An 18,722-nucleotide genomic window follows, 5' to 3' on the forward strand; every position below is an offset into this window, starting at 1 on the left:
ACTCTCCATAGAATCCCTATAGTGCAGATGGAGGCCATTCAGCCCCACAATCCCACCCAGGTCCTATCCCCATAACCCCACGTATTAACCCTGCTAATCCCCCTCGAAGGGGCAATTTAGTATGGCCAATCCACCTAGTGGATTTTGCTACCAAATAAACCTGTTGGACTTTAACCTGGTGTTGTGAGACTTCTTACTGTGCAATCCAACTGCCCCACACAATCATTGGAGTGTGGGAGAAAACCAGAGCACCTGGAGGAAACCCACGCAGACACAGGGGAGAATGTGCAAACTCCACACAGACAGTCACCCAAGGCCAGAATCGAACCTGTGTCCCAGACTCTGTGAGTCTGCAGTGCTAACCACTGTGCTACCATGCCGCCCTCTCAGACCAACACATTCCTGCCGATTTAATCACATGGCCTCCTGCCTTCACCCACCCAACCTGGTCAAACAGCCTTCTCTCTCTCTCTCTCTCTCTCTCACTCAGCCAACCACCCCACCTTCGACCCCCATAATCCCACATTGCAATGCTTCCATAGAATCATAGAAATCTCACAGTACAGGAAGAGACCATTTGGCCCATCGAGTCTGCACCGACCACAATCCCACCCAAGCCCTACCCCCATATCCCTACATATTTTACCCACTAATCCCTCTAACCTACGCATCTCAGGACACTAAAGGGCAATTTTAGCATGGCCAATCAACCTAACCCGCACATCTTTGGACTGTGGGAGGAAAGCGGAGCACCCGGAGGAAACCCACGCAGACACGAGGAGAATGTGCAAACTCCACACAGACAGTGACCCAAGCCGGGAATCGAACCCAGGTCCCTGGAGCTGTGAAGCAGCAGTGCTAACCACTGTGCTACCGTGCCGCCCGTGGTTGTAGAGGGTTGTTCTATTTTCAAACTGGAGGCCTGTGGCCAGCATGGTGCCTCAGGGATCGGTGCTGGGTCCACTGTTATTTATCATTTATATTAATGATTTGGATGAGAATTCAGGAGGTATTGTCAGTAAGTTTGCAGATGACACCAAAATTTGTGGCACAGTGGACAGTGAAGAAGGTTATCTCGGGTTGCAATGGGATCTTGATCAATTGGGCCAGTGGGCTGATGAATGTCAGATGGACTTTAATTTAGATAAATGCGAGGTGATGCATTTTGGTGGATCGAACCAGCGCAGGACTTACTCAGTTAATGGTAGGACCTTGGTAAGGGTTACAGAACAAAGAGATTTCGGGGGTACAGATTCATAGCTCCTTGAAAGTGGAGCGACAGGTGGATAGAGTGAAGCGTGCAGGTAAGCATGCAGTTAGGAAGACCAATGGTATGTTGTCCTTGTTTGCAAGAGGATGTGAGTACAGGAGCAAAGACGTCTTACTGCAGCTGTACAGGGCCTCAGTGAGACCACACCTGGAGTATTGTGTACAGTTTTGCCCTCCTTATCTGAGAAAGCATCGAAGAAAATTGCTCACTGTGAACAAACCTAAAAAAGCTGACTGATGTTTCATTCTAGATTCTCAGAGGGAGAGAGAGAGAGATTAAGAGAAAACACAGACTGAGTGAGTGAGAAAAAGAGAGTGACAGAGATCAAGAGGGGGACCGAGAGATCGTGAGTGAAAGAAATATATTAGTCAGAGTGCATAGGAAAAGGAGAATTGGAATTTGTGAGCCTTGCTTTATGGAAAGCTTTAGTGTTTGGTCAGAATGTTAACACGGTGAAGTTTGGAGCCTCTGGGATGAAAGCTGTCTGAATACAGATTCTATCTCATTGTAACGTTGATGTGCCACGTGTACTGAGCTCACCAACATTTGCAAACCATCATTTGAAGAAAGCTTGCTGTTTATATTGTATGAATCCAGCCCTTTGGAAAACTTTGTTTTAATATCTTTATGATTTTTTACTGTTCTCTTTCCTGACCGTTCTTGTTCCTTGCATAGGGGGTCTTCAGCCTTCATTCAGAGCTACACATATCTCATTGAGGACTCCTGCACAGCTTCTGAACTCACATTTTGATGGTAAGTATGTTCGGCTTTTTAAAATAAACTTAAGTTAACATTGTCCTTGCAAGAAAGTATCATTCCATTAACAATGGTATTATATGGCTGAAAAGGCACATGTTGTAGAAACTTTTTATCTTGCACTCATCAGGGCAAATACAAGAATGCCAAATTTCAAACAATCACAACTTCTACCGCAGGAGAAAAGGGTGCTGCCTGGTTTACGAATCAACTCTGATTGGCCAAAGCATGGCCATGGAGAAAGCCACAAGGGACTATAGGCTCCCCATCTCCTGGGTAACTTAAGAAAGGTGCAGGCTTTGAACAGATTCCTTTGTTTGCAGAGGATGGGTCATTGAGCAAGAACGTATCGTCACTTCGGCAGATGAACCACGTGACAATCGCAACTGACTACTTTACCTTGGTCCTTAGTGTCGCTATTAACAACAGCCAACAACTTTTTTCTTGTAGAAATGTTTAAAATGTTGAATTGGAAACACAGAAAATAGGAGGAGTAGGCCATTCGGCCCTTCAAGCCTGATACGCCATTCATTTTGATCATGACTTATCATCGAATTCAATATCACAGAATACAGGAAAGAGATAGAGAATCTGGTGAACTGGTGCGATGACAATAATCTCTACCTCAATGTCAACAAAACAAAGGAGATTGTCATCAACATCAGGAAGCATAGTGGAGAACATGCCCCTGTCTACATCACTGGGGACAAAGTAGAAATGATCGAGAGCTTCAGATTTGTAGTTCACCAACAACCTGTCCTGGTCCCCACCATGCCGACACTATAGTTAAGAAAGCCCACCAACGTCTCTACTTTCTCAGAAGACGAAGGAAATTTGGCATGTTAACTACGACTCTCACCAACTTTTACAGGTGCACCATAGAAAGCATTCTTTCTGGTTGTCTCACAGCTTGGTATGGCTCCTGCTCTGCCCAAGACCGCAAGAAACTACAAAAGGTCGTGAATGTAGCCCAATCCATCACGCAAACCAGCCTCCCATCCATTGACTCTGTCTACACTTCCCGCTGCCTCGAAAAAGCAGCCAGCATAATCAAGGACCCCACGCACCCCGGACATTCTCTCTTCCACCTTCTTCCATCGGGAAAAAGATACAAAAGTCTGAGGTCACATATCAATTGACTCAAGAACAGCTTCTTCCCTGCTGCTATCAGACTTTTCAATAGACCTACCCTTATATTTAGTTGATCTTTCTCTACACCCTAGCTATGACTGTAACACTACATTCTGCACTCTCTCCTTTCCTTCTCTATGAACAGCATGCTTTGTCTGTATAGCACGCAAGAAACAATACTTTTCACTGTATACTAATACAAGTGACAATAATAAATCAAATCAAATATCCTGATCCCTCCTTCCCCCCCATATCCTTTGATCCCTTTAGCCCCAAGAGCTATATCTAATTTCTCCTTGAAATCACACAACATTCTGGCCTCAACTACATTCTGTGGGAGTGAATTCCACACATTCACCACCCTCAGGGTGAAGAAACTTCTCCTTACCTCAGTCCTAAAAGGTTTACCCCCTATCCTCAAACTATGACCCCTAGTTCTGGACTTTCCCACCATCGGGAACATTCTTTCTGAATCTACCCTTTCAAACCCTGTTAGAATTTTATAAGTTTCTATGAGATCCTCTCTCACTCTTCTAAACTCCAATGAATATAATCCTAATTACGTCTCTGCTCTTGTTTCTATTATTAGTTTTTTTGAGTTTATTTATTAGTATCACATTACATTACATTAACACTGCAATGAAGTTACTGTGAAAATCCCCTAGTCGCCACACTCCGAGGCCAGTTCGGGTACACTGAGGGAGAATTTAGCACGGCCAATGCAGCTAATCAGCACGTCTTTATTATTATATTGTGTCAATATTATTATTGACATTGAGTCAAAGAGTCATTGAGGTTTACAGCATGGAAACAGGTCCTTCGGCCCAACTTGTCCATGCCGCCCAGTTTTTACCATTCAGTAAATCCCAATTGCCTGCATTTGGCCCGTTTCTTTTTTTATAGGACATAGAAACATAGAAACCCTACATTGCAGAAGACAGCAATTCGGCCCATCAAGTCTGCATCAACCACAATCCCACCCAGCCCCTTTCCCTGTAGCCCCACACATTTACCCTTTCAGTCCCCCCTGACACTAAGGATCAATTTAGCATGGCCAATCCACCTAACTCGCACATCTTTGGACAGTGGATGGAAACCGGAGCACCCGGAGGAAACCCACGCAGACACGGGGAGAACGTACAGACGCCACACAGACAGTGACCCAAGGTGGGAATTGAGCCCAGGTCCCTGCGCTGTGAGGCAGCAGCGCTAACCAGTGTGCCACCGTGCCGCCCTTTATACCCATCTTACCCATGTAACTGTCTAAATCTGAATAACAACACTGTGGTTCTGAAGAAAGAGTGTTTCTGACTAAATTTTGAAATGGATCTTCTAGTTATAAAGCACGCTGACCCCAACCCGAGAGTGAAACAGGCTGAGGACCAGTCACCGCCCAAAGGGCTTACAATCCAGGAATGAGGGAACAGGGACAGTAGCAGAACTGCAGCCTGGCAACGCTCAGAGGGATCTTAAAAAGCTGCCCAAAAAAAAGAGGTGATTAAAATGACTGTGGGCAGAGCTGTCAGATTTCAAATAAAGCGTAAGGATTTTCCAGAGCTCCAGCTCTGTGCATTTCTTCTCATCAGCAAAGATAAGCAAGTCACACAGTCACACAACAGTTTAAACTCTTGCTGCAGGGTCACAACTTGGAACTGTCAGAAACAAATTAATAATTGTTAAACAAGGAGAGCCCGGCCATCTTCAATCTCGACAGCACATTTATCTCAATCGCACAGTCACTGCACTGAAGGAAAACCCCAACAATAACAGCAGCATAGCAAGGAAGGAGCTGGGGTGCTGAGAGACAGCCAAGAATGTCGAAATCAGAATCAGAATCCCTGCAGTGCAGAAGGAGGCCACTTGGCCCATCGAGTCTGCACCAGCTCTCCGGCAGAATATCTTACCCCATCCCCATAACCCCATACATTTATCCCGCTAATCCCCCTAAACTACACATCTTTGAACACTAAGGGGCAATTTAGCATGGCCAATCCCCCTAACCTGCACATCTTTGGACACTAAGAGGCAATTTCGCATGGCCAATCCACCTAACAAACACATCCTTGGACACTAAGGAGAAATTTAGCATGGCCAATTGTCCTAACCTAAACATTTTTGGACTCTAAGGGGCAATTTAGCATGGTCAATCCATCTAACTGGCACATCTTTGGAAACTAAGGAGCAATTTAGTATGGCCAATCCACCTAGCCGGCACATCTTTCAGACTTTGGGAGAAAACCAGAGTGCCCGGAGGAAACCCACGCAGACACGGGGAGAACGTGCAGACTCTGCACAGTCACCCAAGGCTGGATTCAAGCCTGGGTCCCTGGAGCTGTGAGGCGGCAGTGTTAACCACTGTGCCATCGTGCTGCCCCCATATTGCAGTTTTGGAGAAGTGTGTTCATGTTCGGATACGATGGGAGGAATTGAAGTCTCCCCTCCCTGTCTGGGAGGAGAGGCGGGAGGACCAGTTTAATGGGGGGGAAAGGCACGGGCTGGTGAGCCAATCGCCTTCCTGCTTCGCCTCTGATAGAGTCAAAGACAGGAAAGGTCAAGGATGGCCTTCTCACTCCTCGACCAATGAAGGGCCACGAAAAGGCACCATCTTGCCCCCTGCCACTCAAATTCTGGTGAGCGAATGAGGCCCTGTTTACGTGTGACGATCTCGTAACTAGGGGGTGGACAAAGTGATGAAACCTCCAGGATTACATCTAAGGCCAGTTGGCAACGGGAAACTAGTGGGATTGGCCGATTATGATGCTTCAGTCGTGACAACTGTGTCAGGCAGGCTTGACTGAGATGGTCCTCACTATGCACCCCTGACAAATCTACAACAATGACTTCCACCACACGCTCTCCGCTTTACACAGTCACCTCCTGCAGACTCCGCTAGTTAAAGCGTTCCCAGGCCTGGAACAATGTGGTCGCCACTAAATCGGCTGAGAGGTGGAGTGGCCAGCCCATTTATAAACTGTTAAAAAGAGAAGGGCCAAGCTTCAGATCGCAGTCCGTGCAGAGCGAACTGCTTTAAGAGGGTGCAGTAATTGACCTCAATCCACCTGACCAGGGAAAGGAAAGAATAAAGCCACTCTCCCTTCCCATGACAGGTACATGGCTGCTGTGATGCCCTCTGTGGTCCATTAGACCGTAAGACGTAGGATCAGGATTAGCCCCATCGACTCTAATCGAGTTTGCTCCGCCATTCAATCATGGCTGATAAGTTTCCCAACCCCATTCTCCCACCTTTTCCCCGTAACCTTTGATCCCCTTACCAATCAAGAACCTATCTATCTCAGTCTTAAATACACTCAATGACCCGGCCTCCTCTGTAGCAATGAATTCCACAGATTCACCACCCTCTGGCTGAAGAAATTCCTCCCCATCTAAAGGGTTGTCCCTTTACTCTGAGGCTGTGCCCTCGGATCCTAGTCTCTCCGACTAATGGAAACACCTTTCCCACGTCCACTCTATCCAGGTCTTTCAATATTAAGTTTCAAGTGATCAAACAGCCGACCATTTAACTTCACTCATAATGAACGGATAGTTGGATGAGGAGCAGAGTAACACCTTCCAGTGCCTTGGCACATTTTGCTATGTTAAAGGCGGTGGCTAAAAGTAAATTCTTGCCTTTGTTGCAAAATGGAACAACGGGTGGACTGGAATGCAGAAGGATGAATTTAGCTTCCAAACAGGTACATGGCTGGGACTGACTTGACTGCCAGATACTTTTGTATTCAAATCTTGTACCGTCATTTACTTTATAACCATTCCTCCCGAGGGCTTGTTATTTTAATGGATATTCTAAAAAGAAAATAAAAATTGTTGGGTCGTGCAGATTTAATTGCGCCGTTCTCATTAACGTCGGGGCTTTCGAAGACACTATCCTCTCCCTGAGGGAGGGAGGGAGAAAGGGAGGGAGAGAGACAGAGAAAAAGAAACGGTGAGAGAGAGCGAGGGAGAGAGACAGGTACTTAAAGGTTACCTTGGTTATAAAGCCAACACCAGAAACAGAGTTAAAAGCAAAGTACTGCAGATGCTGGAATCTGAAACAAAAACAGAAAAATGCTGGAAAATCTCAGCAGGTCTGGCAGCATCTGTGGAGAGAGAATAGAGCCAATGTTTCAAGTCTAGGTGACCGTTCATCAGTTCTGACGAAGGGTCATCTAGACTCAAAACATCGGCTCTGCCAGAAACAGGGTAGCTGGTCATTATCTCATTGCTGTTTGAGGTCTCGGACCGACCGACTCAAGAGCAGCTTCTTCCCTGCTGCTGTCAGACTTTTGAATGGACCTACCTTGCAGTAAGTTGATCTTTCTCTACACCCCAGCTATGACTGTAACACAACATTCTGCGCTCTCTCCTTTCCTTCTCTATGAACGGTATGCTTTGTCTGTATAGCGCACAAGAAACAACACTTTTCACTGTATGCTAATACATGTGACAATAATAAATCAAATCAAAATCCTATGTAGGTTTGGATCAAATGATGACTAATATCCTTCTGGCCGATGTAGCCCAGATACATCTGGAACAATTATAGATTGCATCATGTCCACATCGTAGGCCTGGGAGATGGACAACGGATTACCATTTATTTTCTATAATGTATAATTTGCCCAATTCTAATGGCTCCCCGAGTTTTGGAATTTGATTTTGACAATGTTCCAGTGGTTTGAAGGGGGGTGGGGCTGCGGTTGAGGGGCTGGGGTTGACAAATAATGAGTTTTAAAAGCACTAACACAGCCCAGAAGGAGTTAAACACATTCTCCGCCACCCACCATTCATCTCCAAAGCCACCGGCACGTTGACAGTTCTATTTTTCTCTCATTTCTATTAGGCCACCGGACATCAGAACGTCTGGGTCTGTCAAAGAGCAGACAGACGCCTCGGCATGCACCTGAACCCTCCTAGGATAAGCGCTGGGGAGGGAGACAACGCGGGCCTTGCAGCAACAAACAATTATTGGGAAAAAAATGAAATAACTCCCAAGATTAGAAGCGGTGAAATCTTTAGCCTTGTGGCTATCGGGCGAGGCTGTCTAAAAATATTTGCTAAACTGGTTGACTGTTTTGGAAGAAGTGGGACATATTTCAAGGAGATATTTTGTCTGACACACTGATAACCTCATTGCTAAATGATATTGCTGGATCAATTGAGGTAAATGATGTTAGTTAATCCTGCACCGCCCCAGGTCATGGTGAGTTCTCTTCGGGATATTTTATTTCTTTGGAAGGCCAAAGCTACACACACTGTGCTGAAATGATGCCGCGTAAGCACATTCCTGTTTTTTTCCAAAAGTAGAATTAATCCGAGCAGCATTTGCCTCTTAATTTCTTCCTGGGCGTTTTTCTGCCACTTTGATTCTGGCCTCAAAACAACTGGGCAGGATTTTCCAGCCCTTCCACCGAAGGTGATCCTCCCACAGCGGGCTCCCCGACGCCAGGACAGGTGTGCCAAGCAAAATGCCCTAGACATCGGCGGGGACTGGAAGATCTTGTCAGCAGGACTGGAAGATCCCATTGGCGGGGCTGAAAGATCCCGCCGGAGGGCCAGGAAGGTACCGCCGGCGGGACTGGAAGAAACTGCCAGTGGGACTGGAAGACACCGTTGGCGGGACTGAAAGATGCCGCCGGCAGGACTGGAAGATACCGCCAGTGGGACTGGAAGACACGGTCGGTGGGACTGGAAGATAGTGCCGGCGGGACTGGAAGATACTACTGGCGGGACTGGAAGATCCCGCCAGCAGCACCGCCAAGCCGCCGACAGTAAACACACCATGGGGAAGGAACGGGGCCCAACGCAGTTACTGCTCAGGTGGAGGGGACGAGGCCTCAGTGGGGGTACTGCATCCAATGTTGGGCACCACATTTAAGAAAGGTTGGCTAAGCCTTGGGAGAGACACCAGTTAGTTATGTGGAGAGGTTCGCAAATTGGGATTGTTCTCCTTAGATGGTAGAATTTGAATTCAATAAAAATTTCTGGAATTGAGAATCTACTGATGACCATGGAACCATTGTCGATTGTCAGAAAAACCCATCTGGTTCACTCATATCCATTAGGGAAGGAAATCTGCCGTCCTTACCTAGTCTGGCCTACATGTGACTCCAGAGCCACAGCAATGTGGTTGACTCTGAACTGCCCCTTCAAGGGCAATTAGGGATAGGCAATAAATGCTGGCCAGTCAGCGACGCCCATGTCCCATGAATAAAATAAAGCTGAGAAAGTTAAGAGGAGGGACTGACAGTTGCATTCAAAACTCGCAAGAGTTTTGATGGGAGTAAATGAGAACATAAGAAATAGGAGCACGGTTAGGGCCCCATCGCCCCTTGAGTCTGTTCCACCATCCAATAAGATCATGGCTGACCTTTATTCTCAACTCCACTTTCCTGAGTCCCTTGATTCGCATCATTTCCAAAAATTGATTCATCACTGTCTTGAATTTGAAAGATTCCCAACCCGCCGAGTGAAGACATTTCTCTCAGTCCAAAACGGCCAACCCTTTATCCTGAGAGTATGAACCTCATTCTAGACTCTCCGTCCAAAGGGAAACAGACTCTCAGTATCTAACCTGCCAAGCCCTCACGGAATGTTGTACTTCTCACTCAAATCAATCTTCATTCTTCTCAACTCCAGAGAATATCGACCCATTCTCCTCAGGGAGAAATCCCCTCCAGCCAGAGATCAATTTGATGAACCTACATAGAAACATAGAAACCCTACAGTACAGAAAGAGGCCATTCGGCCCATCGAGTCTGCACCGACCACAATCCCACCCAGGCCCTACCCCCATATATTTTACCCGCTAATCCCTCTAATCTACGCATCCCAGGACACTAAGGGGCAATTTTAACATGGCCAATCAACCTAACCCGCACATCTTTGGACTGTGGGAGGAACCGGAGCACCCGGAGGAAACCCACGCAGACACGAGGAGAATGTGCAAACTCCACACAGACAGTGACCCAACCGGGAATCGAACCCAGGTCCCTGGAGCTGTGAAGCAGCAGTGCTAACCACTGTGCTACCGTGCCGCCCTAATTGCGTTCCGTGCTTGGCCAATAAGTCCTTCCTCGAATAAGGAAAGCGAAACTGTGCACTGCACTACAAATTTGGGATCACCCAAAATCCTATATAATTACAGAAAGACTTGTTCAGTGTTATATGCCAACATTCTTTTCATAAAGGCTAACAGACCATTTGGCTTGATTATGGGGTCCACCGGCTGATTCTGGGACTGATGTATGAGGAGAGATTGACTAGGTTAGGATTGTTTTCACTGGAGTTCAGATGAATGACGGATGGATCTCATAGAGACTTATAAAATTCTAACAGGACTAGACAGGGTAGATAGAGAGAGGATGTTCCCGATGGTGGGGGAGTCCAGAACCAGGAGCCACAGTCTGAGGATTCAGGGTAGACCATTTAGGATGGAGATGAGGAGACATTTCTTCACCCAAAGAGTGATGAGCCTGTGGAATTCATTATCACAGGAAGTAGTTGATGCCAAAACATTGAATATAATCAAGAGACGGCTAGATATAGCACTTGGGGCGAATGGGATCAAAGGTTATAGGGAGAGTAAGAAGTCTCACAACACCAGGTTAAAGTCCAACCGGTTTATTTGGTAGCATGATCTTTCAGAGTGCTGCCCCTTCATCAGGTGAAGGAGCAATGCTCCGAAAGCTCGTGCTACCAAATGAACCTGTTGGACTTTAACCTGGTGTTGTGATACTTCATACTGTGCCTACATCCAGTCCAAAGCCGGCATCTCCACATCATGGTGATAGGGAGAAAGCAGAATTAGGCTTTTGAATTGGATGATCAGCCATGATGGTGATGAATGGCGGTGCAGGTTCAAAGGGCCAAATGGCCTCCTCCTGCTCCTATCTTCTATCTTCCTATGTTTCTACCTACATGCGAGCTGCTTCCAGCAGCTGGCCAGTTTTCGAGAACATCTATTCCTTCCCCCATCATCTTTTGATTTAAAAGAGTGAGCTTTCCTCTGTGTGGAGTTTGCCCGTGTCTGGTGGGTTTCCTCTGAGTGCTCCGGTTTCCTCCCACAGTCCAACGGTTTGGTGAATTGGCCATGGAAAATGCTTGGGGTTACAGGGATAGGGTGGGGGATTACAGAGATGGGACGGGCAGTGGGTTTGGGTTAAAATAGTCTGTTGGAGGACTCAATGGGCTGAATGGCCTCTTTTTGCACAGTAGGGATTCTATGATTCATTGACCTGAGTTCATTGTTATTATCTGGATCTAACTCTAAGATATTTCAGATCACTGTTAGGCCATTCTCATAATCCTGCAGTGTCACCTTTCGGATAAGATGACACCCCATCTGCCCTCTCAAATGAACAATAAAGATCTCCCTTGGCACTCTTTCAAAATTTTCTCTCCGGTGCCACGATCAATATTTATGCTTCAACCAATATCACTGAAAACAGGTTATCTGGTCGTGTCACACTGTTGTTTGTGGGAGCTTGCTGTGCACAAGTTGGTGGTTGTGTCTCTTACATTCCAACAATGACCGCAGCTCACCGAGAGGTAGATACATCATAGAATCCTTACAATGGAGAAGGAGGCCATTCGGCCCATCGAGTCTGCACCGATCACAATCCCACCCAGGCCCCATCCCCATAACCCCACATATTTACCCTCCTAATCCTCCTGACACTGAGGGACAATTTAACATGGCCAATCCACCTAACCCGCACATCTTTGGACTGTGGGAGGAAACCGGAGCATCCGGAGGAAACCCACGCAGGCACGGGGAGAATGTGCAAACTCCACCCAGACAGTGACCCGGGGCCAGAATTGAACCCTGGCGCTGTGAGGCAGCAGTGCTAACCACTGTGCCACCGTGCTGCCCTGGCTGTAAAGCATTTGAGACATTGTGAGGCGGTGGAAGGAGCTAAAATCAACACACGTTCTACCTTTCATTTCTCTTCGATGTACGCTCTGGGAAATTGAGTAAGAAATTAGGAAGGGGTGGCGCGAGGGAACGAGAGAATGGAACACTGTTTATTACTTCAGTATAAAGGCCAGCTGCGTGGGTGGGAGGGGAGGGTGTGGGAGGGGAGCGGGGGGGGGGGGGGGGGGGGGGGGCGGTGCGATGTACAGTTTGCATACAAGACAAAATGGGAATTGGAGAAGGCTTGAACTGTCGAAGCTCAGTGGGTCACTTTAGAATCAATGGAGTTAGCAGTCATTATGGTGACATTTAGCAGCTGACCTGCACTCCATCAATATTAACCCACGGGGTCGAGAGGAGCGTGTGCATCAGACTGACACTACAACAGCATGCCCACCCAAGGCCTGTTATTGAGCCTCTCGGAGGTAATTGCAGAGCTCGAGGCCTCCCGAGGCCACTGCAAAAATCTGCAAACCAGCTGGGCGTAAATGTTTGTTTCTTCTTTGCAATGCCCTATGTCTGGAACTGGTCAATTCATCAAACCTGTCTGGTTTATACACACATCTCCCATACACACACACGCATGCCTCACACACACACACACACACATGCAAATCCCACACACATGCAAATCACACACACACTAGGATCCGAGGGCACAGCCTCAGAGTAATGGGACATTGAATGTCTCCTTGATAGAGTGGACATGGAGAGGATGTTTCCATTAGTAGGAAAAACTAGAACCAGAAGGCACATCCTCAGGCTGAAGAAACGACCCTTTAGAACCGAGATGAGGAGGACTTTCTTCAGCCGGAGGGTGGTGAATCTGTGGTATTCATTGCCACAGAAGGCTGTGGAGGCCAGGTCATTGAGTGTATTGAAGATAGGGATAGATAGGTTCTTGATTGGTAAGGGGATCAAAGGTTACGGGGAAAAGGCAGGAGAATGGGGTTGAGAAACTTATCAGCCATGATTGAATGGCGGAGCAGACCCGATGGGCAAAATGGTCCAACTCTGCTTCTATATCTTATGGTCTTATCTCACACGCACACACAATACACACATTAACGAAGATGCGATAGTAGGGTAGAGAGCTGGTATACTGGAGACAGTTTTGGTCATCTTATTTAAGAAAGGATATAATTTCATGAGAAGAGGTTCAGAGAAGGTTCACTCAGCCAATTCCTGGGATGAGGGGGTTATCTCATAAGGAAAAGTTCAACAGAATGGACCCGTTTCCCAAAGGTAGGGAAGTCTAAAGCTAGAGGGTACAGGTTTAAGGCGAGAGGGGAGAGATACAAAAGGGTCCAGAGGAGCAATTCTATCACGCAGAGGGTGGTGAGTGTCTGGAACGAGCTGCCAGAGGTAGTAGTAGATGCGGGGACAATTTTGTCTTTTAAAAAGCATTTAGACAATTACATGGGCAAGATGGGTATAGAGGGATATGGGCCAAACGCGGGCAACTGGGACTAGCTTAGTGGTTAAAAAAAAGGGCAGCATGGACAAGTTGGGCCGAAGGACCTGTTTCCATGCTCAATGACTCTATATCCATTGGAGCTTTGATTGAGATTGAGAGTTGATCTTATTGAAACCTATGCGATCATTAAAGGGCTTGCCAGGGTGGATTTGGAGAGAATGTTTCCCGTTATGAGAGACCAGAACCAGAGGACACAGTTTATAAATAAGGGTCTCCAATTTAACAAGGAAATGAGGAGAATCCTTTTCTCTTGGAGGGTTGTGAACCTTTGGAACTCCCTTCCCCGGAGAGCGGTGGAAGCCGAGTCATCGAATATTTTTAAGGCAGAGGTAGGTAGATTTGTGACGAAGAAAGGAGTCAAAGATTATTGGGGGTCGGCAGGATAGTGGCACTGAGGCCACATTGAGATCAGCCATGATATTTTTGAATGATGGAGCAGGCTCGAGGGGCGGAAAGGCCTTCTCCTGCTCCTCGTTAATATATTTGTATATTTGTAACCCCAACCTGCACTGTTTGAGTTACTTAATGCAGACTGGGGATGCAAAGGTTTGATATGGGATGGGTTTGGACAGGTTTAACTGAGTGGCCATGGCCAAGACAGGAAATAGGAAAATGCACTCAGGAGGTAGTCTTCTGAGTTGGGGTTCTCAGGATGTTATTGAGTCAGAGCAGAGACCCAACCTAACTTTAGAAGTTAGAGATTAAGAAGAGTGAGAGGGGATCTCATAGAAGCTTATAAAATTTGAACAGGGTTAAACAGGGTAGATTCAGAAAGAATGTTCCCAATGGTGAGGGAGTCCAGGACTAGGGGTCATAGCTTGAGGATAAGGGATAAACCTTTTAGAACTGGGGTGAAGAGGAATTTCTTCACCCAGAGGGTGGTGAATGTGTGGAATTCACTACCACAGAATGTAGTTGAGGCCAAAATGTTGGGTGATTTCAAGAAGAAATTAGATATAGCTCTTGGGGCTAAAGGGATCAAGGGATATGGGGGAAGGGGGGAATCAGGATAATGAATTCGATGATCAGCCATGATCAAAATGAATGGCGGAACAGGCTCGAAGGGCCGAATGGCCTCCTCCTGCACTGTAGGGATTCTATGATCCTTTTGTTCACAGTCAATGTTCTGAAAAGGAATCTTCAGTTCCCCGAGGATTGGCCATGGTACACCTGACCTCAGGGGTCAGTGAGCGCCATCTTGGCAAGGACTCCAGTTCCTGGCACAACCAGATTCCTTGCTCTTCAGTTTCGGTGCCAGGTAATTAACGTTTGTGGATCACAATCAGCAGCCATTTCAAACGTGTGAAAGCCAAGCTCCGATTCCCCAGATTGATGGGAACGCAGATCATTCCTGGAAACGTGAACACACTGTGGTTTTTTTTTACTCTCAGACGGCTGTTTCCTCCTTTTCCTGAGGCAATGTTGCAGTCTCCTGCTAAATACGGGTTCAGATAATGGAATTAAGCTGGAAGGTTAACGATGTCCACAGTTTAATTGTTGGAGAAGTAATCTGCTAAAGGTGCAGAGAGACAGAGAGAGAGAGAGAGAGAGAAAAGGAGAATGCATTGTACCAGGCTGAGATTTTCACAGCCTTCTGTGGAGGGAGGAGCGGGGGGAGGGGGGAGGGGATACTAATTGGCAAGAAGCACCGGCTAAACATGGAATTTATTAATTAGAAGCATACTATCTCCCCTCCCTCCTCCTCCCCCACACCACTCCCACCACCCCTCGCTCCCCCACACCAACCAACTGTCTGTGTGGAGTTTGCACATTCTTCCCGTGTCTGCGTGGGTTTCCTCCGGGTGCTCTGGTTTCCTCCCACAGTCCAAAGATGTGCTGGTTAAATGGATTGGCCATGCTAAATTGCCCCTTAGTGTCAGGGGGACTCACGAGAGTAAATGTATAGGGTTACGGGGATAGGGCCTGGGTGGGATTGTGGTCGGTGCAGACTCATGGGCCGAATGGCCTCTTTCTGCGCTGTAGGAATTCTATGATTCTAACCCCCTTCCCCTCCCCTCCCTCCCTCACACCAAACCCCCCTCCCCTCCCCTCCCTCCCCCATACCCATGCGACCCTGTTCCCCATCCCCCAGTTGCCTCTGAATAACTTGGTAACTCCAACTGCCAACCCCCAGCTATTTGGTCCTGCCCATTCAAGTGGTATCAGCCGTGTTTACGAGTTTGAACGTCTCGGCAATCTCTGATTAGAGAGAGATTTTACAGGCAATTAGCCTCATCCATATAAAACCAGGCAGGAGGGGTAATGTCTCGTTAATGTGGGCTGATTATTTATAGAGCCGCTCTTTAATAACACGAGTATATTGGGAATTAAATCCACTCACTCCTCACCATGGGACATCGCCAACTTTCAACATATTCCTGGATGTGATTCCCATCACATGATCTCCCCGGGCAACCCTCCCAAATAACTCTCCCCCTTCTCCATCTCCAATTTGTTTTTGAACTGGATAAAAGTGTTTGCGGAACATTTAAAGCAGCATTGCTTTTAAGTGACTTCTCTGCTGTTCGTATCCAGCATTTGCCCAGGGTACAGGCGATTTGTGGGTGGCATGGTGGCAGGCACTGCTGCCTCACAACGCCAGGGACCCGGGTTAGATTCCAGCCTCAGGTCAGTGTCTGTGTGGAATCTGCATGTTCTCCCCATGTCTGCGTGGGTTTCCTCCGGGTGCTCCAGTTTCCTCCCACAGTCCGAAAGACGTGCTGGTTAGGTGGAGCGGCCATTGGCTAAATGGGTTAGCGGGGATAGGGTCTGTCTAAGATACTCTGCCAGAGAGTCAATGCAGACCCAATGGATTGTAGGGATTCTATGATTAAGAGTTAATTCCTCGAAACTCCAGGGCAATCCCATAGGGTTGACAACTACCAATCTTCCTCTCAGAGCAATCCGTCTCTCGGACACTATTACTGGGGAGAGATCCAAGTGATTCTGTGGAAAGTTTCATACTTTATTATTTTTATATTAGTGTCACAAGTCGGCTTACATTAACATTGCAATGAAGCTACTGTGAAAATCCCCCAGTCGCGGCACTATGGTGCCTGTTCGGGTACACTGAGGGAGAATTTAGCACGGCCAATGCACCTAACCAGCACATTTTTCGGAGAAAGCCCATGCAGACACGGGGAGAATGTGCTGACTCCGCACAGACAGTGACCCAAGCCAGGGATCGAACCCGGGTCCCTGGCGCTGTGAGGCAGCAGTGCTAACCCACTGTCCTGTTGGTAAACACCTAGTCATGTATTATCAACCAGGCAAGGCAAACAACTTGCCCATAACTGGCAAGGTCTGGGATTCTATACCCGGAAGACAGTGGCTACTTTTCCGGGTGCTTCGGTGGGCTACTTTCCCACAAAAGCAACTCAGGTCTGAAAGAGGGAGGGAGTGAGTGAGCAAGTAAAACTCCACACAAGAATTAGGCTCAAAGCCAGTTGGCACGTCCCTAGATCTGGCTCAGAGACTGGTGGTAGAATAGGAAAGAACAGGAAGAACTGTGGCAGGCGTTAACAATCAGGAGTGATGTAGCTCACAACTTAAAGAGTTTGGCCCGCTATTGGTCCTAATTTCCACATGCCACTTTGGGCGTTACATGGTAAGAGGCCAGCTCTGCATCTGGCACCCAGCCCGAGAGCAAACTGGAATGAGAGGCAGCCTTTCGAGCCTTTTCTGTTACTCAGTTAAATTATGGTAGATTTGTATCTGAACGCTACCTACTCACCCTGCTTCCGTATCATTTGATACCTTTGCTGAATAAAAATCCATAGATTTCAGTTTTGAAATTTTCAATGGATCCTACCCTCCCATTCAAGCTTCGACAGCTTTTTGGGAGGAGTGTGTTCCGAATTTCCACCCCCGCCCCCCTACCCCATTGTGTTTAGAAGTGTTTCCCACATCACCCCTAAACACCCTAGCTCTGTAGAATGTTAGTTAAGATGTGGAGATGCCGGCATTGGACTGGGGTAATCACAGTAAGAAGTTTAACAACACCAGGTTAAAGTCCAACAGGTTTATTTGGTAGCAAAAGCCACACAAGCTTTCGGAGCCCCAAGCCCCTTCTCACCTGAAGAAGGGTCTTGGGGCTCCGAAAGCTTGTGTGGCTTTTTGCTACCAAATAAACCTGTTGGACTTTAACCTGGTGTTGTTGAACGTTAGTTAAGCCACATTTGGAATATGGAATATCGCGTGGTCGCCACATTACCAGAAGGATGTGGAGGCTTTGGAGAGAGTACAGAAAAGGTTTACCAGGATGTTGCCTGGTATGGAGGGCATCAGCTATGAGGAGAGGTTGGAGAAACTTGGTTTGTTCTCACTGGAACATCGAAGACTGAAGTGCGACCTGATAGAAGTCTGCAAGATTATGAGAGATGTGGATAGAATAGATAGTCAGAAGCTTTTTCCCCAGGGTAGCAGTGTCAATTACTAGGGGACATAGGTTTAAAGTAAAAGGGGGAAAGTTTAAAGGAGATGGGAGAGGCAAGTTTTTTTACACAGAGGGTGGTTAGTGTCTGGAATGCGCGGCCAGGAGAGGTGGTAAAAGCAGATGCAATAGCAACAGTTAAAAGGCATCTTGATATTGACAGGGAATTGAGGGATACGGACCACGTAGAGGCAAGAGTTGTTTAAATTTAGAAAGGTGTCATGGAGGCTTGGTGGGCCGAAGGGCCTGTTCCTGTGCTGTGCTGTTCTTTGCTCTTCATTAATTTAAGACTGATCCCCACCTTATTCCTGCGCCAGACTGGCAGTAGAATGAGAAGAGGCAGCTCTGAGATTGCAGAATGAGTTGGACACACGGGAACAAAAGAGATGGCCGCTGGACAAAGAGACGGTGTTCCACTGTGACCCAGGCACAGTCCAGTCTCCAACACCCGCGCTTACAATGCAAGAGTGAAAACCAGGGACAGGAACACAAACCCTCGCTGATTATCACCCTTGCTCAACTCAGGAACAATAAGCCACCTGCATCACCCCTGCAGTTGCTTAGCTTTGACCAAACAACAATCCTTTATGCTTTAACCTTTGTGACACCCTCGCTTGATGAGGACGTCAATCTTCATCATCTCAGGCAGAAAACCCTGGCCAGAATTCTCCGACCTCACCCGCAAATAGAACTATCCGGTCACGCTGCTGCGAACGGGAGAGTCATAGAGGTTTAAAGCACAGAA

General features: G+C 47.2%; 1 protein-coding gene across 1 annotated transcript in view; it reads right to left on the minus strand.

Annotated features, from left to right (window-relative positions):
- The window catches only part of LOC144491732 (plexin-A1-like), a 524,825-nt gene that overhangs the window by 256,474 nt on the left and 249,629 nt on the right, over positions 1-18,722 (minus strand). The gene's annotated exons all lie outside the window — the stretch shown is intronic.

This window comes from Mustelus asterias, chromosome 3 (assembly GCF_964213995.1).
Source record: "Mustelus asterias chromosome 3, sMusAst1.hap1.1, whole genome shotgun sequence".
NCBI classification, from domain to species: domain Eukaryota; kingdom Metazoa; phylum Chordata; class Chondrichthyes; order Carcharhiniformes; family Triakidae; genus Mustelus; species Mustelus asterias.